At 35.4% G+C, this 19,760-nt stretch overlaps 1 protein-coding gene and 1 long non-coding RNA gene across 3 annotated transcripts in view; one reads left to right on the top strand and one right to left on the bottom strand.

Moving 5' to 3' along the window:
• LOC136976163 (zinc finger E-box-binding homeobox protein zag-1-like) overlaps positions 1–19,760 on the bottom strand; it is a 103,927-nt gene that overhangs the window by 65,338 nt on the left and 18,829 nt on the right. The gene's annotated exons all lie outside the window — the stretch shown is intronic.
• On the top strand, positions 16,345–17,065 carry LOC136976147 (uncharacterized). The gene is made up of 2 exons (XR_010880886.1): positions 16,345–16,627; positions 16,697–17,065. It is a non-coding gene; the product is annotated as an uncharacterized lncRNA (long non-coding RNA).

Genomic DNA, 19,760 nt, shown 5'->3' with positions numbered 1-19,760 from the left:
GTAGAAAACCAATGACCACAACAGCTTCGGTTGTCGTCTACAATTAAACACGGAACAAGGGAGGTACTGGAAAATGCCATTTTCTCTGGCGACATGACAACCAGGTGGGAGACAAAAGAGACGTACATGGAAACCTCATTTAGAGCTGTCACGAAAGATCAGACGGGGAAAGCGATCTTGTAATACTCTAACCACAGACAACCCACAAACTATGGTAGTTGCCAGTCGGAGGTGTTTGAAATATTCAGTCTAAACTGTCCATCTATTATTCATACCAAACACACGAGTTACGAACCGAATTCTTGGAGAATTCTAAACGTCGTACGATCGGGGGTGGTGTATTAGAAAAATAATTGCCCGAGGAAACGCGAAAGGAAATTACATAAATTATATCTACACCGGTTCTGTAAATATCTATCCATCTATATAGAGAGTGAGACAGGCAGTGACCGGCCACCTATGAACGATGATGTCATTCCCCAACTGTCAGACAATTTGTCAACCTAGAATGAAAACTGTCACCCAGGTTCCGTCGTTTTCCAAACTGCCTTTGGTGTGTCTTGTGGGCAAGAGAACGGCTCAATTTTGTTCTCTCCATGATTTTATGATGCCTTTCTGTATATAGACTCTTCGAACGATAAATAGTGGAGGAATGATAGAAAGGTCGAGTGCGGGATGAAGTTATGAGATATGGATTATTCATATCGAATGCCGAATTATAATAAATATCCCTCAAATATAATGGGAGTCGTTCCACGCACCCTTTTATATTTATTCTGTACAAATGTGTTGGACTTCTTGGTTTTCTCGGTAACGAATCGACTGCAATCGATAATTTTGCAACAGGATTGCTTGCCTTACAATAGTAACAAGAATATGTCCACCGCTTACGTAGGAAACAGAATAAAAATCCTAATTTGATCGAAGTTTAATCAAAATATGTTATTGTATGAGAACTGTTATAGAAAATTTTGAATCCTTACATTATATCGCTAACCGATTAAAAAAGATAAAGGTTGCTTACTTCAAATGTGTTATAAGTTAACTAGGATTTATCAGGCGTATATTTGACCCCCAGTAGAGGATCTATAGTATATCGAATTACTAGTGTACTCGTTACAGAAAAAAATACAACTCCGCGCTTCTAGAAGGATATTTAAAATGAAAAATCAATCACATTACCGATTTCTCGTAGTTAAAGATTCTACTTCTTATATAAGTTATGGTGTTTCGAATGTTTGCAATAGCGTCACCTTTTTCGTCTTTCAGTTAGTTACAAAATGTGACATTCTGTTCGAGATGTTTTCTTTTTTTTTACTTCTTCTTTTTAAATTCTGGACGTTGTGATGCCCTGTAGATATAAAGTTTGACCGTACGGGGCTGTCAGAACACTAAAGACACACCTACCTCGAAACGACAACTTGAGACAGAACAAATACTTAAAGCTGGTTGAGAAAGTGCTGAAGCTGACAGCCAGGGTAAGACTACAGATATGATGGACGGTCAGACAGCTGGCTCACCCCCACATCCCCTATCCAGACATAAACCCAACTGGATGACATCCGTTACGGTGTCAATAACCTCGGGGTGTGTCCTCTTCCACCCCCACAGGTGATCGATTTCGCACGAAGGGTCACAAAACCCCCAATCTGCAGACCCCAGACTGCTCTTAATTCGCATCCTGGCTCCAATTCTCCTTTAGCGAGTAAGAGAATCAAAGTTTTATTTGTATTCTTTTTATATATATATAGAGTAAAGTATAAATCACGCGGAAAGAAGCAGAATACAGGAATTCGACATTAGAAACACCTGAAGAAAATTTTGTAACACGTCACAGATTATTACAAACAGAGAAATCATCAATGAAGCAACGTCCTCCAAACGGGATGTACTGTACGCATCCTGTTTTAATTCTACCAACCTTTGTTTCGTCATTAATCGCAAAATACACGATAAAAGACTTAAAAATAGAATTCAACTTTTAGAAAAACACTAATATATATATACAATATTTCTAAAAACTTCTTCAATAACTGTCATGACATATATGCAAAATCCAATGTAATGTATGAAGAGAGATACCGAATCAAAATAAGCTGTATTTACATAAACCTGGCAACGATTTTAGCCTCGAGCAATATATAGGCTAGCTACTGCCAACTGGATGTCGAAGGTACAGAGAAACTCGTGTAGGCTCTCTCCCTTTTCCCCTTATCATCAACCGAACAATGGGAAGTAAGCAATGACTCATGCACTTCGTCACACGACCTTACCGATTAGAAGGGTAATTCCAAAAATTTAATTGGAACAAGTTAAAAATGATGCTACTAGAAAAACGGTTTAAAATATTCTTGATTATATATATATATATAAGTTTTAAAAGTTACTCAAGGTTTTACCACTAAATCATCTATAGATTTTTGGAGTAATTTTTGAATTCGTTACACTATCTCCTGTCAGGGTGTAGTAAATGTTATAAAACCCACGAATCTAAGAAATTACAGGAAATCCTAGCTCGTTATATGTATAAAATAAGAATGATCATGTCTTATAAATTCGAATACTAAGGATATAGGATATTTTGTAATCTTAACATTATCTCCTTAGCCTTAAACTTTCCTGCACTTTCAAACTTGAAAGATTTAGCTCCCTTCAGGTTTAAATTCACTAGACAGGCTCTATTTGTAGTTTAAAAACTGTTAAGAAGGCTTTAACAATTATGTGAGTCAGAAAGTATACGTGAGCTTTAGGCTATATGACTATAGAACAAAGTACAGTACTGTTTATCTTGTGAAATCAAAAGGGAAGAGAGTCTTATAAGCGAACTTTAAAGCAAATTTCTGGAGGTATTTTAGTGACGAAAATTAAGCGATTATACATATTAAATTCGAATGTGTCGAGAGTGGCATATAGGAGAAACAGCAACCGAACACTCCTCTGGCAATAATTCAATATAATATAATCTCCGGTAAGGTTAATCTTATTTCCTGTAGGATAGGCATCGAGATACATCCAAGGCGTTAAAGCGGGAAGGAAAATAAATAAATAAATAAATTCCATCAGCTTCCTAATCAAAAAAACAAAAAAAGGCTAGTGAATAGTGACGAAACATCGATGTCATAAATGGCAAATTGTCAAAACAGAAAAAAAATTCAGGATATCTTTTTTAAAGTCGAATTTTCTATACCTTTCAAACCATTACAGTTTGTCTTCATTTAGATTTTGTCGCTGCTCTCTTTTCCGTTTTTCTCTTTCAATGAATATTGCAAAAGAAAAGAAAGCAAACAAGAAAAGGTTTTCTCTCTAATCCGTTCCCATCCCGCACAGTAATCCCATTTTAAAATGAGAATTCTAAACGATTTTGAGTTTCTTGAATCATTGATGCGACGGTATAAGCCACTAACCAAAGTAGAGGTGTTGTAGTCGGAAAATGCATTGATTTCAACAATATCTCTAACACAAAAAAAAAACAAAAAATATATCAAAAATTCTCCTCACTTAATGATATTCGCCATTGTTAGTAGCAAAAATTAAGTAAATCGGAAAGTTTTAGTTGTAGATGTGCGAAAAATTCGACACTTTACGGGACGATGCGATGAAAAATCCATCTTTAAGTATGTTACACAAAAGGGGACATTTCTAACCTCGGAGGAGGGTGGAAAGAGGGAGGAAATGGTTCTCCAGCGCGACACGTGACCTCGCTTCGAAACCACGTGATTTATGACTAGAGGAGAACAGATTTCGTTGTGGAAGTCATAACCGAAGAATCGATGCATTTTGTCATTCCGCCCTCCAGAATTTTGCATCGTAATCGCTATTATCTTTTCTCACCGGCAATTACGAAGATTAAAGGTGATGCTGGCGTAAATTCTCTCCCCACATCCAGGTGTTTTTATGTAACCTACTCGATTTTCTAACAATGCTACTCTATATATAAGATATATATTTATAGATGAGACGTCCGTATCGGTGCGGTCGAATAAATCAAAGTTGCTAGATTGAAATCATTGCCGAATGCCTTTTTTAACTTCTACCATATTCCCATAAGTACCGGAAATAGCTTCTGCTAAGCTGTACCTGCTGATTCTCAACTGCGCATAAATCAAATACAGTTCGGGAAGGGAAAAAATACATTATAAAAAACCCCAAAAAACGTTTCTTTCATATTTTATATAATTCTAAATTCTAAAAAAAACGCACTTTATCTTAGGCTAATTGCGGATATACAATAGTCCATTTCATAGGAATTTGAGGCTTATACTTAAATTAAAGGCTAGAAAAAAGCCTACGGCGTAAATTTCATATCTAATCAAACATTCAAAAGTGCTCAGCTAAACTGAACTATCTTTGTAAGCTTGGTATCACAGGCGATGCTAAAATTTAAGTGTCTAGATGAATTTAAGGGTTATAGATCCTTTACTAATTCCAAATTAAGCATTTCTTAATTATCATTAAATCAGGCAGACTGTTAATCATCATTAAGGCTAAACACAATTAAATTAGGGAGCGCGGAGAAAAGAGAATTTTAAAACGATCTCATCTTCCATCCCGATTCGAAACCAATTTCGTTACCATAAAGGAGACTTGGAGAGGAACCGGAAGAGCAAAATACTAATAAAAAAAGAAGAGTTTAACGAAAGGGAAGGAGCTAAATAGGCCATATTAGACGTCGATATCTCCAAATATCATTTGGCTGTTATAAGGGAGCCGTAAATTACGGTGGAGAAAAGAGGAGTCTGGGGTAGGACATCGAATGGAAAACGTTCGGCTTGGGAAAAGGAGAATTTGGTCTTAGGATCACCTTACACCCGGCCGGGGGGAAGGTGACGGGGGAAGCGAGGCGGAGAGGGAAAAGTGACAAAGTATGTAATAAAGCGAGACTGTTACCGTAGATGTGTGTCGATAAGCCGGTAGTGTCCCGTACACCTGGGACGTCGTGATAAGGTTTGGCGAACATTATAGGGGTACCATTTACTGCATCCCAAGACCCGGTTTGGCCATCGTCAGGCGCGAAGGGTCTTCTTCTAAATAGGAATTGGAATCTGGCAAGTCTTCGCTTACCTCGACCCGTCGGGGGAAGTAGAAAACGTGGCAACGAAATTAATACACACCAGTTTAGTGCGAGTGGCTTCTCGCTGCGGATTAATAGAATGTGGCCCCGTTTGGCACGACGTCACCGTCTGGTAATAGGTTTGTCAGTTTGTGGTTCGACCGACTCGATGGAATGTGTCAGAAGGTTGAAGGAGGGAAAGACGTCGGAACGCCAACGTCTAATTGTAATGAAATTCTCCTGTGTAATATGGAGCCAACACGGATCAGGAAGTGTTGCAAGAGGAAAGCTTTTGATAAGACCGTTCCAATCAACTGAGGAATGACCGTCAAATGTCATCTTATAGGATATCGATCTCCTTTCCCTCGTGCTACAACCACTCGGCGTTTTGTTTATTTTACCAAATAGAAATTTGTTTACGAATTAATAACCGCTTTTCTCTTCCTCTAAATTCTCTTATAGCCTAAAAGCAGAAATAAGCTAAGAATGAAGCACAAACCTGACAAAAGTGTAAAAATTTTTTGTCAAAAATATAAAATCTCATTAAAGTACGTTTTAAAAAATGTAAAATAATTTCAAAAATAGATATTATTTTATTACAAAACTTTAATAGCCCGTGCGAGAGGGGGTAGAAAGAGAGAAGAGAGAGGAAGCGTTGGCACATTAAGTGCTTATTTACATCTAACTTGTCTTTCTCTAGGGAACCGGCAGTTGAAAGGGGGACAGTTATATTAAATGAATCAACTTATCCCATAGAAAGTAGTCATTAATATGGAGTGCCTCACTTCCAAAAGCCGTAGTTTTTCGTTTCGACTTCCTAAAAATAACCTATAATCGAGTTTTTTCTAAGATCGATGAGGCACAATTATGAATATAAACGATTACAGAATAATAATTGCATTATAAAACGATGCGGGAGGAAGAACTCTAATCAGATTTAACAATGGTTTATATGTCTTCCGTCCCGAATTTTTTCCCTTTTTTTCCTTAGTTTAAGGGAATTTCCCTAAGTGAATTTATTGTACGTATGTCTATATTACTTTATACAGAAGCGGGGAATAAAAACTTCCAGTTTAACATAACTGTTTAGTGTAACTCCTAAGATTAATTAACAGCAGCATCACCAAGATTGTTTGGCACGATGCCATCTGGCAAGTTAAGCATTGAGACGTTGGAGTTGTGCCAAAATGATCAATTCTCAATTGCGTACGAACCCGTCACACCGTTCGCTTATGACTATTGTTATAGATATACATTTTCGTGGACGTTTTTTTCTTCCTCCCCTCCCTACCCACTTATTATTATTATCCTTTTTTTTCTAACATAATCTACACATTTATACTCTACCCTTTCCTACGTATCACTCTTCTTATTACAAAATTCTAACTGTGTTCGATCATTAAAAATGGTTTATAATGAAGAGAATTTAAATATTCTTTACGACTTTTTACAATTTCCCTACGAAGATCGTCTCTAAAAAACTATTTTCGTTTGATTGTCACTATTTACCAAACACAATTTTTGAAATAATTTACAATAATTTACATTGTATTTTTTTCCTTTCTTTCTTTCTTTTAAATTTAACTCGTTTTGGTTAAATTAAACAAAATTTACCGAATTTCTTACCTAAATTTATGGCTCGTTTCTCAAAAAGAGTCGCTTAACGAACGGTTATCAAGTAATAGAGGAGTTTTGGTAGATTCCCTGCTGAATTTGGACTTATGAGGCCGGAATGGATGTGATGACCGCGTGGAAATGGACCGTGAATTATTTGGAAGCAACTACATAATTTAGGGGTCAATGACGTCATAAGGGTCCCTCCGTTCTACAGGTCTTAACCGGGGAGAAAAAAGAAAGTAAAATATATTAACCACCCCTCCCCTCAGAGCTTGAGTAAAAATCAATCTTTCACTGTTCAATTTTCTTAAAAAGGAATTGTTATAAAGCTTTATATAATAGCTTAAATTATCACAAGACCGAAAATAAAACATTTTACAATTTCAATTGGTGTTTCTCATAGGATAATCTTATTTTAGGGAAAGTATTAATATTTTAATACAAGGTGAAAAGTGAAAATGTCCTAAATACAAGTTATTTTAAAAAATTGTTTATTACTTAGTCCCAAGCATCAAAAGTTTCATACGAATATGAGACAACGCTTCAGCGCTCGAAGCATTATTAATAGAATGAAAAAACAGTATTTTACTAGAAATCATTTTATTCTCTCACCGAAACTGGATTGTTTTCTTTATTCATATTACTAAAATATGAGGCCAAATTGAAATATTTCTACACCATTTGTATAACTTAGAAATAACTATACTTTCCTGAAAGGTTATACTGAACTTACCCGGAAAAACTAGTCATTACTTTTATCGTTTTATAGGTGTAGTTTTAATTAAGAAAGAATTTAACCATTGTTCTTGTCAAACAAACAAGAAAGCAATGTGTCAAATAACTGCCATGTGTTAAAAATCAACACTCTGGTCTAAAAAGCAAATGTGTTTGTTATTTCCTTAACAAGATAATATTTAAATAATTATTAATCACATACTTTAGTATTGAGCGTCACATAGTTCGCTATCTAGAAATTCGAACTTTCAATCTCTGTCTAGATTATCTTTTATCTAGAATAATCTATAATCTCTTTATCAAGAAAGAGATTATAGATTTTCTATATAAACTATCGACAGATATTGTCAGTTGAATTCAGACAAAAGTTTCTATATATAGAAGTGTAGTGGTGATTACAAACAGGTGTTTAGAGACGTGAGTGACACATATGACGAAACATGTTATATTAATAATAACAGGAAAAGCCAAATTTTACTAAAGACTTTTTACAAAGAAATATAAAGGATGCTGCACTTAAGAATTGTAGAAATTTACTGCGGTAACAATGGGAGGCTCTAGAAGAAGTAGTCTTTATCCACATAAGTTTTGTTATACCAACGTATGTTACGAGTTTGAAAGATGTGCCCCTTCGTCCCGACCCTTCCGACCTTGGTATACCTCAGATATATCCATTCCATCTTCGTATCTCCAACTTTTTATACAAAGGCAATGTTTAATGTAAAGTAATAATTCTTAAAAAAGCGATAACAATTGTATATAGTTGTGAAGAATAAGGTGATGTACAGCAATAAATTCTAATCAGAATTTGATAAAAGTATTACCGAAATAATTGGCAGTGTTCCATTTATTAATTCCTGACGACCTAAAAGCCTATATCAGTTAAAGTTTATCACTTCATGTTGGTTATCTAAACTTACTTCGTAACTGAATTCGTAACTCAGGTCTAGAATCTTGCACAACTTTGTACAGTATAAAGGCTTTAAAGTTTATCTAAAATCTAGAAATCTATGAGATTTGCAAAAATCCTATAGGTTATAAAAAAATAAAAATCTTGATATTTTGATTTTTTATGTACAAAACCAGACAAAAACCGTATTAAAACAGGTAAGTTTTGCCTAATAACACTAGAATCGACCTCCAAAAACTATAAAATAAAATGGGACAGATTCTAGTTTGGATCATTATTTATTCTACTTAAATCTTATTGAAATATTTAGAACAGATTTTTTTAATCATTATTTTTGTGTCCTAAATCTTTCGCAACCGACTAAGAAATAGGTTAAAGTGAATGGCAACGTCATTTAATACTGATCAGTCGAAAATCTAAACAAGAGACTCGAATTCAGTTTGAAAACTATCAAGCGGTTGACTCATAAATAATAATAATTTTGACTTTTTTTTCTAATTTTTAGACATAAAAAATTCCATTCGGTTGGTTTTTTTATTTAAAAATTCAAAAGAATTGTGTTTATAATTTATGCTAATTTTCATCGTTCGTCGTCCTATTGTCGTAGCTTTAAAAAATTGATTGTGTCGCATATTTTCCAATCGAAATTAAAATTTATTTATGAAAATAAAATAATTCAGATGTTCGTATTAATTTTCTTTCAACATAATAAACAATCTCAAATTTTCTCATATACTGTTCGATGCTTACGGCATGAATTGTATAATCTCTTTGTTTATATTCTCACAAATAATTTTCTGATAAGCTTAAATAGTTATTTAACAGGATGTATAAAGGTCTATAGGTATGTAGGACAGAAACAATTTCGAGAAAAATTAATTAAATCGAACAAAAATTCTATTTAAAAACACGTGGGTGAGAGACATCACTTTTGCTCTTACAATAATTTAAAAGCTAAAAGCGTAAAAATATACGGAAAGTTAAGCATTTTTAGTTAAGAAATGTGATAATTTTACTTAAATATTGGCCATTTTTCCCCGAGGGGCATCTCTTCCCATTCCGTTGCTAAAAATTTTTTTTTTTTTTTTTTTTTATATTTTTTTTTACGTATTGTCAAATTTTTTAAGTAAAATAAGCTATTTCCAAATGAAAATTTTAAGTCTCTTGGCTCTAAATTTCGAAAAAAAGTAAAATAAAATAAAGGATTTAAGAATAAAGTAGTACAGTTTTATAGTTTACGATATATGCAGGTCGCCATTACAACTCGACGACAATACTCCAGAGAGAAGGTTTGCAGATCAATTCGCCTCGTTTTTACATCCCCTTAACATTACTTAATGAATTGCATTTGTAAAATTTAATTGAAGCAAACGTTAGAAAAGAGAACGGAGTTTATGCCATCCACTTTCGATTAACGCTAGAAAAAAAGTGAAGAGTTTTACTTAAGATACTTATGGAACGGTAGAAGAGGGGAAAAAATAACCAGGATTTTTTACAAGATTGAAAAATAAGGGTCAAAAGGTAGAAGGAAACGATGTAAAGGAAGTGACTACTTTAATACTAATCTATATCCTTATTATCGAACTAATAACTGTATTCTAAATTATAAGGTCTAAATTGTAAAAAAAAAAGAAAAAAATCATTTATATCTCTAAAAATATCTCTAGAATAGTCTAAGAATTTATCTAAAAATTGTTTTTAAAAAGTCCCTTGTTAAACTTCTAACAATGTCATTTGTATAAGTATTGAAAAACTTTGAAATTCTATAAGAAGTGGTTAAAAACTCTCCAAATTTTCTAAAGAACTTCAAAATATTCTTTGTAAAAATGACTAAAAAATCATATAAATACTTCTAAAACATATTTTAAACCATTAAAAACATTCAAAATCTCAATAAACAGATGAAATAAATAATTTTTTAACAATTTTATTGAAAAATTCGGTATAAAACGACTAATATCTTCAATAATATTATTTTAAACTATCGAAAATGATTCGAAGAAGCGTTTAAGATTCTATATAAATCTTCAAAAATAAATAAAAGAAAAAGCTTTTAAAATAATTATTAAAATTTTCTAAAAATATTCCATTAAATTCCTTTGAAAACCTGAAAAAGGGAAGATGTCTTGAAGATAATTTTATAATCATTAAAAATCTTCAGAAATTTTAAAGTGTATTTTAAGATAAGGAAACAATAGACGGAAAAACTAGAGGTAGAAATGTGAAAACATTTAATATTGAGAATTCGAATTGTCGGAGAGATTTTGCAACATTCGTATAGCTGAATAAGTGGATTGTCAGTAGTCGTTGACATTCAACATTGCCTTATTCTGCTAACAAAGATTGATAATCCGCTCTTTCCATTGACGCCTAATATGATTTTTGTCAATCATACGCGACGAAACGTCGCCCGCGCACACAACTGCATTCGAATGTTCCACTTTGAATCTTTTTTTCCTCCAGCAAAAAACTATACCGATTCTCTAATTAATACGTTCTAATGCAAGTTTTTTGCTAGAGATGGAGGTAAAAAGCACTTCAAAACAATGGATAATCGTTTTGTGGTTTATAGAATATTTAAAAACTTACACAGAGTGTAGTGATGTATAGAATACTTCAAGGATTTTTACGAAACATTTTTAGTGTTTTAGAAAATACTTCAGAGGTTTCTGTAGAGGATTTCAGTAGAAAAGAGGTTACAGAAACGACCACCATTAATTTCTAATAGGGGATCGAGCGAGCGTCACGGTTATTTTAGCCATTAGAAAACTTAATAAACGAATTAATATCGTCAAATATTATTGTTGTTAGGTAACGGAGGGAATTAAATCCTCGTACAGTCGCGTAGGTCGTCAGGTGTGACAGGTAAAGTGGCGAAGGCATCGAAGCGCGAAACCACTTGTCAGTGAGATATATCCGATTATCATCATCATTACCTGGTATAATTGCAGGTTGGAGTGGAGCAACGTTAAAAGGTAGACGAGCGGATCATTAGTTACACCTGTCAGAACGGTAATATCTACTCTCGGGGGGCATTATTAATATATACGATTATTCCTGAGGGTTTAGTTCGCGATGATTGTCGTCATTGTTTTCATTATAATCGACTACGATTGCTATTGTTAAGCGCGGTATTGTTTCCTTTAAAGATTCGCACTTTACACGTTATCTGCTTCGATAACAATAACACATCTATCCGTTCTAACTTTAATTATTGTTGTTTACCTCGTGTTAAATATAGAGACGTTTTATCTATTTTCGAGTAGACGTTTCCTTAGGAAACGTCGTCGTCGACTCTCCTAACATCTGTTTTTGTTTAACTGTTTCAAAAACACACACATGCATACGTTTATATATAAAATTTGAAAACACATACATGTATTTAACTATATTCCAGTTATACACACTTAAAACACAACGTAATTATTAATGTATTTTACAAATTCTAATTCTCGAAATCACTCTAAGTGGAGAGTTTTTCGGAGAGAGAAAGAAATACGCCGGCGACTGTTTAAGAATATATCAGTCGCTTCTCAAAAATGCAGCTTTTTCCATTGACAGTTCTAACGTCAGAACAAGGAAATTATCTTAACAGTAATACCATTGAAATAAATTGAATGGACGTTTCACAAACACGACTATTCAATTGGCCTATGATTAGTGGTCCCACGTTCGACCTCTCGATGGAGGTGAGGGGATATTTCCTCGGCTTTTTACGAAATTAAATGCATAAATGGATGATTAGGATCGCTTATAAAAATATCTTCGATTAATTATCGAACTTTATTAAACGGCCAAGTATTATGTAAATTAGTTACGGAGTATTTATTTTAATTAAAAAACTGGTTTATTGGCATTATGTGGTAACAGGTCGGACGCTTAGAGGCATCGATCTATACAGACACGCGATTGCAAATTGTATAAGTTATATGTACAGTACAGTACAGTAGAGTACAGTACGTGTGTGCAGCGCGCGCGCGTTTGGTACGCGCCCGCGTCAGCCATCACCTGTCTTCTCCCCACCCCGCGCAACTACAGCAGGCCGAGAATGACTCAGCAGTCAGTAAGCTCAGGAATATTGCAGTAAGTCTTAAAACCTGTCATTAACTGTCAACATCGTCAGTAAAATTGATATACCGTCCAATGATATATAATAAAATATCAGCCGGTAAGCACTCGCTCTTTCATTTAGTTTTCGTGCATAAAATGACTTTTAAGATCGGTCGAGCAATACTAAGCGCCTAAAGACGGATTCTTTCGACTCGACTTCTCTACCGATCGAGTCGAATCCGAAACTCATTTGCATGCGTGATGTAATGGTCCCTCAAGTAGACGACGTATTGCTACCGATTTACAGAAACTATCCAGTTATATAAACTGTTGAAACAGTTTAAGCTATTACGGGAAGATGGATGACCCCCGGTCTACCACCGTCACGCGTTTAAGCACCTACATGGCTCCTTTTCTTTCTTTCTTTTCGCTGTTTATTACCACGTTTTTCCCGATAATCTTTCGAGCCTCCTTTAGATCCTCGATTCTAACGTTTTGGTTCGAGACGTTTCTTTTTCTCTGCTCGACGTATGTTCAAACCCCCATAAAGAACACGTTCAAGTAGTCCGTGTTTGCCACGTTTAATTTTTACTTTTGAAATCCTCCCTGTCGGCACTGACATCTTTATCTTTGTTCACCACGTTTAAGTTCCTATATCAAGCGCGATGTCACTGTTTAACGCGTTTGAACGCCCGAGTTGCGAGATTTGAATTTCCTATTCTCCATGTTGAATTCCCCATTCGCCACGTTTAAATTCACCCTGCGCCACGTTTATAAATCGGTGCACCTACACAAAGAATGATTCCATAACCTATATGCCAGAAAGCTCGCATCCTGATTCATTAGAGGAGATTGTCTAGAAACGTCGCGACGTACATCCGAAACTCAGTTCGGCGCAATTTAAAGTTCTCCCACACAAAAGAAGTCATCAATAATCTAGAAAGATCAAACTAAACATCATAAAAAGATATACGAGCATTCTGTGCGAGCATTCTGTGTTTGTTAAAAATTATTATCGAAATAGAAAAGAGGTGCCGAAACGTGATTCCTTCCCATCCATTGTCAACAACTGAATATTCATGGTACAATAGTCGAACGTGGTGAGGACTATCAAAACTCGAAACCAAAAGACTTATAATTGCCGCATCGACTCGTTCAATCTGAGAATTTGTAACGAGATCAAAGAAAAAAAAAGAGGAGCCACAAAAGAATCTTGCACCTAGAGAGTCCGTGACCCGGGTGTGCACCTTGGCGATTTATTCGTGCCAAAAAGGGGGATGAATAGGCTGTCTGTCCATAACCCTCAGTCTACCTTCATGCATATGGATCGCACACGGTCGGGATATATATCACTGCAGAATTTCGTATAACGGAGTCTTTTCATTTGCATTTATATGCATCGATGGAAAGAGCGCGCGACGGGCATAATTTTTATTTAAATCACGGCCGGCCTCCAATGGAATAGTGGACGTGGAAATATAAACTGTTCACTCTTTTTCTTCTCTCCCCCTCTTACCCTTTTGATGATGGAGAGGTCTTCTATGCTGGCAAGGTGTGCCTCCACAGCCGATTCAAATATCTCTCATCCAGATAATTGTCCCGATCGATAAGTCCTGCATTGGAACACTGTCCATTCCAATATGTCTTCCGTTTCCTTCAAAATCTTTATTTTTACACTCGCATTTCAAATAACTATTAACCAAATATTTACCAGATAAAGCGGAGATGCTAAGAAATTTCTTGCAAAGATAATTGCTTCCATTTGCCACAAACTGGCACTGTCGATTCTTCTTCAAAATAAACAAATCTGCACTATTCTGCCCGAATATCTTCCGTGTTTAAATAAACGTTCTTTTTGCTTTAATCTAAAGTAATTATGAGGATAAATGTTGCTTTATTAACACATAAATTTACGAATCTATCGAAAAACTGTCTAAATTTTCTAAAGTATTGCTTAAAGTTAAAAAAACAAACAAACGAGTACTTTTGTAAACCGAGGTACTCTTCTTCTTTGTATAATTTCTTCGTAATGTTCCCCTTTAATTAATGCCATATGTAATTTTATTAATGCCTATATTATTATAGGTTATCATAAAAAGATTTCTTCACGATAATGATCTGTTTAAGTGAGACTCGATAGCTTCTTCAAATTGGACAACTATACGGCGCTTCACACCCAACCATCTATTATTATTTTTAATATACTTAAATATATATATCGGGCTTTTTATTGAAGTCTGTCTTCTTAGATTATTGTTAAGACTATGGATCATATATTATAAAGGGCGAAGACATTCAGAGAAAGACCAATGACTACCATGAAAGAAAGCGTATTGCAGGCTTCATACAAATAAACAAAGCGTGATCGGAGGAGCCAGAAGTTCGAAAATATTTATTTTTCCCCGCTCGTATATAGGAGAAACGATCGAATTTTTGCATAACAATAATTGCTACCGTTTACAGCAATCCGGTATAACTCGACACTCGATAAAAATAAACAAAAAAGTCTGAACTGTTTGTCGCTTTCTTCACCATCCTTCAACGTGTACGGGTACCAAAAATAATCTCCAGGTTGCGTGTCGATCGCTTTTGTTTTGGGTTGCAGATGGTGTCTCGCACACACAAACACACATAGACGACCCCGGGAATCGAGAAGAGTGTAATTTCGTATATGGCGACATTAGAAGTAAAGTAGTTCGAAAGGAAAAACCGACAGTTTCTCTAGTTTTATCTGAAGACATCCGTCTGGTCTGCACTGGAGAGGAAATAAACATCCCCTCGCTTAGGTGGCGTAACATCCGTCCAGGAAGACAAACAAAAAAAATAGTTCCTCCCCTCTCACCGGAAAATGCGAAACCAGATGAGATGTTCCAAACGGGGTGATTAGGAAAAAAAATTAATAAAACTCCTCATATATACCTCACCAGATAATAATAATTAGATAAATTTTTTAATTAGTTTTATCTGTTAAATGTATTTTTCGATCTACCAGAGGAGGAGGAAGAGAAGAGTAGAAAAAAAAAAGTCGAAAATAACATTTAAATCAAGAACCTATATAAGTGCACTTAGTCCGAATTTTCTTTCTTTCTAGTGTGTTTTTTTGTTATCCCCTCGTAACCCCACTCTTCTGGCTCGAGGCCAATACGGAGCACAATGAATTAAAATTCATTATGTGATAGTAGAACTGTCAAACAAACTATGAATTATGCTGGTAAGTCAGTCTTTGCCTCCCTGACTAATTGTCAAATGACGATTCGGTTCCTCCTCAAACTTTCTAAACTATTACCGACAACGTGAGCAATAATGAACAATCTGTAAAAGTGGTTTAGAACGTCGCTCGCCTTCCTCGCATTAATGGCACCATATGTTTACATTGGCTACAGTTCGTGGAGCGTAAAACTCCACAAACAAACATTAGACTAATCGAGAACGCAAAATTTTCGAATCTCGACCCTAAAGTCGAGAGTGACCTCGACATTTTTCCTTTTTATATCCCTTCCGTCCTCTCTGTTTCTCTCTCTACCCTCCAAACTGGCGTCACGTGACGGGCCAGCTGTCACCTGTCTGCCACGTTCGTCGTTCACAAACATCACCGTTGTTTCGATCGTGTCTTCTTTCGTGTTGGACACGTTTCAAGTGTTCTACAGGTCTGTATCTTCTCTTCGATTTACGCCCCACTACACTAATAAATTTGTACGTATCATTACAAACCAAGCCTTTAGTTTTTTTTTCTAACTCCGGACCATATAACCAGACGAAAAATACACCAAAAAATCACGAAAAAATACGTTAGAGGAAGAGGATAATTGTCACTTTACGAATGGACGAATTCAATTTACGTATCATTTTTGTTTGGAGCGTAATTGCTGACTAGTCAATCATACAATTATATAATTAAAGATAATTGTTGCAGCTAGATTCCTGGGGGAACTGCACATATATAACAAACATAACATTCTCTCATAATTGGATAAGTCGGTACGGGAAGGAGCGAACGAGAGCGCTGCCATCTGACGTCAACTATGCGAAACAGATTTTCGTAAAGTTTCAACCCCCGTCGGTCCTCGGAGGGTGTCGAAAACCGAATTTTCGTCGGTCCACCAGAAGACGAGAAAGTAGTGTTTGTCGACGTGAGGTCACGGCCACGGTCCAATAACGGTGGTGGAAGGTGACGGAATGGCACCGTCTCGGAGCTGGTGACGCAAGCAAAACTTAACTGCTGTTCTAAGGAATTACACGTATGATTTATTAACAGTTTTAACCTTGTAAGTGATACCGGAATTTTAAATGCTAACGTTTGTTAAAAATAAGTTACAAAACTACCGTTTCTATAGAATACGACGATAACCGATAAAACTGGACGCTAATCGCTGGTTAGATCAGATGACCGAGAAGAGGGGAGGGCAGAGAGGGTCGAAAACGGATATTAATCACGCTCGTCGATGTCGTACACTTTTCTAGAACGAGTAACGGCAATGGGAGGAGACGGCAAACTTTGACCTTCACCCCGGCCAGACACTGCAATTCGTCAATTTTTTGGTTCTGACAATTTCGTCTGCAGGTAGAAAAAATCTTCGCAAATTCCAACCGATTTTAACCACAATTCTTTTATACTACAATCGAATTAAAATGTACAAACGGTATTTTTAACTAATCAAATCATACAATAATTAACGTTTAACAAAACTAATGTTCGAACAATACTTTTGACGTTTAAATAAGTGTTATACGTATAAAATATTTTGAAATTTTAATGAATTAACCGCACAATAATAACTTTTAACATTTAGCCAAGGTTAACTTTTAAAATGATGCTTTTATCCGTTGAACAATAGTCTAGTTTTAACGTTTAACCAAGCAAACCATATAATAAAAATTCTAAGATTTTTCTATGGTTAATTCAAGCAAACGGTGGAACAAAATTTTAACTAAACCAACCATAAAATCAACTCGAGCCAAATAAATCATGAAACTAAATCTTTAACCAAACAAAACTTCTATTTAAGCAAAATATAGTACAATTTCTAATCAAATATAACCAAATAATAAAATTTCTAAGAAACTTCATTCTATGCTTTTCTTAAATATCATTGAATCATAAAATCAAATTTTTAACCGAGTAAACCATAAAATAAACTTTAAAGAAATAATCCATAAAACAAAATCTTTAACCAAACAAATCGCAGAGAAAAATTTTGACCAAGCAAAGTGTAGATTATTATTTCTAATCAAGTAGAGCGCAGCGAAATATAGTAATATTAGCTGAGTTAAAGAATATTCTAGCATTTTTAAAGTTTTAAGCACTATTATAACGTTATACACGAGAGCAAACACAGCGAAACAATAAGTTTAAGTTTAACCAATCTAAAGTTACAACACTACCTTTAAAAGTTTAAGCGGGATAAACTGACAGACACGTCTACCAGGCAGAAGAGGAGAGAGGGAAAGACGACTCTGGTCGATTAATGGAGAGAGATGTAGGTTACCTCCCATTCCACGCGTCAGGTGTCGAGGAGAGAGAGTGGGGAGAACGTCACACAGGTAAAAACCCCCACGAAATGCGTGGGAGAGAAGGAACGCTTGACGTTTTGACCGTAATGGTCAATACATTACACCTGCTTTATCTCGTGTAACACCGTTATCAAATATCGGTGAGGCGCCTCTTCTACTCCGACTCTCTAGCAGTAAGTCTCTAGAGGGGAGGACGTAAATTAATATTTATTCATAGTTCAAACAGTATAATTCAAAGTTCAAACAGCATCAAAGAATCCCGACTTCTACGGGATTAACAATAGTTATGTGGGTGGCTTAATTTGGAGAAGAGGAGGTCGATTTGTATCCGGCTAAGTCTAGAGATTTGTGTTGCCTTTCCTACCCGTTTAAACAGAGAATTGTCGCAGTTATCGTTAGGGCCATCGTGGGAATCGAGGTCACCAGAGAGATTACCACAATGAAAAGTTATAATAATTCCACTAGTCAAAGTGAAAATGTAACACGCGTTCGGGGATTATTTACTCTCTTTTTTTTTTTTTTTTCTTTTTTCCTGTTTCCTACGCACGAGGACATCCTTCAATAAACTACTAACAGGGTAGAAGTCTCCGATCGCTTAATTTCTCATCGAAACAAATTACTCATTACGTCCATCTATTCCTTTCTTTTCTTCTTTTTCTCTAAAATGCTCACACTTTCAAGCGGTTTTTAATGCAAAATTTACAATCGTCATGCATCCGAGAATCTAAAACTCAAACACAAGATAATTAATGTACTAACAAACGTAAACATCATGTTTAAAACAGAACCGTATTATGATAGGCGACATAAATTTACTGCTTTATAAATGTAATTTATAACGTTTTCTTAGATAAAAATGTAATATTATAGGAGGGACGAATATTTAACTCGACAGCTGTATTTTGGGCAATGGAGTAGTTCGGGCACCCCATAGTGACGGGTACGTGTGTCCATTATACGATACCGTCACTCGATTATTGCAAGATTAAATAACAAGTCTAGAGAGAGGGTGCGCGAGAAAAACACGGCTTTTGTTGTCGATCCGCGAGACGTAACGAATCCTCTCAGCGACCGTTACCAGACAGCTGGGCACGCGTGACGCAAAAGGTGTGCCACGCGTCCACTTCTTCGACGTCACAATGGATGCATAGGGGAAAAAAGGACTCTCCTCAGTCCTACCTGTGCCTCTGTGTCGTCGAAGAATACGTCTGATACATTTTTTTTTTTTTTAATTTTTTGTAACCCCTGGTTTAACGGGGAGTTCTGCAGTAAGGCTTCCCTTTATAGCGGTGCTATATTGCTGTATCGATAGTTAGGTAGTACAAACGTTGCGAACAGTTTAACGGCGCGCTTACCATCATCAGTAGAGCATTTTGAGAGATAGATATCCTCTATTGATTCCAGGTAAGCCACTACTGAAGCATATTATCATCAGCTGATAGTGTGCTTATTTTCTAACATCAGTAGTAGTAGTAGTACACACACTATCAGCATCAGCAGAAAGAACACCTGAAAATTTAGTATTCTACCCCGACAGAAACTGACATATCCTTCTTCCCAAACTGAGGATCTAACTTTAAGAATATTTTCTTCTATAGTTTATTAAACACAAAAGACATCGTTTTATTTGTTATTTTTCAATTAGACGTATTTTGATACAATTCTTAAATTAAAAAACTCGATCTTTTTTTATTAGAAACGCTTCATTTAATAAGATTTATACAATTTTTTATATTCCGCGCCACTATAATATTACGGTTTGGCATCCTTCCTGATCCGTTCAGATCTAATGGAAAAGAAGATAATTGTACTTCGGTATTTATTAATCGTTCGTACAATAATTCATCAAAGAATTTTGCATGAGAATTCAAGTAGAAGTCGAACCGA

The sequence above is a fragment of the Centruroides vittatus genome, unplaced genomic scaffold, assembly GCF_030686945.1.
Source record: "Centruroides vittatus isolate TY-2023 unplaced genomic scaffold, ASM3068694v2 contig_397, whole genome shotgun sequence".
NCBI lineage: Eukaryota > Metazoa > Arthropoda > Arachnida > Scorpiones > Buthidae > Centruroides > Centruroides vittatus.
The sequence above is the reverse complement of the archived record's forward strand: the minus strand, read 5'-3'. Positions and strand labels throughout refer to the sequence as shown.